Raw genomic sequence first — 1,722 nt, 5'->3', positions numbered from 1 at the left:
TTTTTGCAGTTCATATTTTGAAGTTCAAAAGTTCCAAACCAATGCTGCTGCTTTTTTATCCACCAGAATACTATGTCAAGAAACTGACAATCCACTTTTCCAGTTTGTAGCTGATAATGTGGACCATACTTTAAGAACAATAGATGGCCACAATACTTTCCATGGGATGGGCATCATCGGAGCATCTACACCAGGAACGCAAGTTTCGATTACAATTCCGAGGAAGGATCTATCTTTTCAAGATGTGGCTGCTGTAAGTCAAATTGAAATTAAGTACTTTATTAGAAAGGACCTGTCGAGTGATGTAGAACGAAGAATTTTCTTGCATCTACCTGAAAATGAGTCGGTGATACAGGATAGTCCGTTAGATCTTCTTTTCAAAGTGAGTTGGCCTTTAAGACAAGAAAGACCATTTTGGTCTGTATTTATGCAAATGTACGGGGGACATTTTTCATCATCTACTTCAAAAGCGGCAATAACTTTCATGCCTATGATAGATTTGAGCCCAAATGACCCTTCATGTGTCCTATCAACGCTACATTTCGTGTGCCGTCAATCAGCTCAATATCACAAGTCTCCAGGAGCCGTTTTCACCAATGTACGTAAGTCTCAAATCTTAGACTCAGCTCAAGTTTCTGACTCAGACTCAAACTCAGGCTAACAAAACTTAATTCACGAAACATAAAACGGTAAGTTTTAGACTCAGGCTCAGTAATGTAAGTCTCAAATGCTAAGTCTACAATGTTTAGACTTACGTAATACAATCGCGACGTAACGTTATACGCACGTAAAAATTCAAAATGGCTGCCACACGAGGCCACTTGCGTTTTAATAATTATTTGAGAGTTGAAAGTGTTTATCGACCCAACGAATCCCTTGAAAATATTTCAGGACTTTGAATTATATAAACGTTTTCGTTTTACAAGACCCGGTATTCTTTGTATGTGTAATCTGTGTAATGAAGAGCTGATCCGGAGTACAATGCGTAGCCTGCCAGTTCCGGTCGCCCTGGCAGTATGTACCTACCTGAGGTACGTGGCCAGCGGCGGCCTGCAGTTCACCGTCGGTGATAGTACTGGCCTGTGACAGGCAACGGATAGCCATGTCTGTGCACAGGTCAGCGACATTCTGGCAGGGAAAGTCCCGGAATTCGTAAAATTTCCAGCTTTTGAAGACGCCGCCCTCGCAAAACATGATCTTGGTGCCATCGCTGGTACGTGAGTGCAAATGAGATGTATGCTTTTGCTGTTCTAATGTATTATAGACAACTGTCAAATTCATAATTATCCGCGTTTGTTTGTTGTCATAGTGTAAATAATCTCCAAACTTAATGTACTTGAACATGCACTAATTTTTATAGATAATACGTGTTGTTAAAATGTAATAGTAATAACAGTTTTTAAAATATCACTAACTACCATAATGCATTTATTTCTTATTAGTGATACCTATTTTAAATCGTAAACAAGATAATAAACTTGACTTACATTTTATTTCCATAACTATAACCGATCTATTTATAGATGTCCCAATTATTATCAGACTATTATTTTACAATATTTGCTTATACTTTCAGCACGTTGCCATGACGCAGTTGGTAGCGCATTGGTTCTAGAAAATAAATTTTGCATTCTAGTCAGTGGTTCGAAATCACAAATAAGTCACAATTTTTTTTAAACATTGTAAATATAAAGTATACCGATTATTTGGATCATTGTTTCT

General features: G+C 37.7%; 1 long non-coding RNA gene across 1 annotated transcript in view; it reads left to right on the top strand.

Moving 5' to 3' along the window:
- LOC127845641 (uncharacterized) overlaps positions 1-1,420 on the top strand; it is a 3,109-nt gene extending 1,689 nt beyond the window's left edge. Inside the window, exon 3 of the long non-coding RNA XR_008033303.1 lies at positions 1-1,420. This exon is cut by the window's left edge and continues 814 nt beyond it. This is a non-coding gene — a long non-coding RNA (uncharacterized LOC127845641).
- Positions 1,421-1,722: the final 302 nt, after the last annotated feature.

The sequence above is a fragment of the Dreissena polymorpha genome, chromosome 9, assembly GCF_020536995.1.
Source record: "Dreissena polymorpha isolate Duluth1 chromosome 9, UMN_Dpol_1.0, whole genome shotgun sequence".
Lineage (NCBI taxonomy): Eukaryota > Metazoa > Mollusca > Bivalvia > Myida > Dreissenidae > Dreissena > Dreissena polymorpha.
This window is presented reverse-complemented; position numbering and strand designations above follow the sequence as displayed.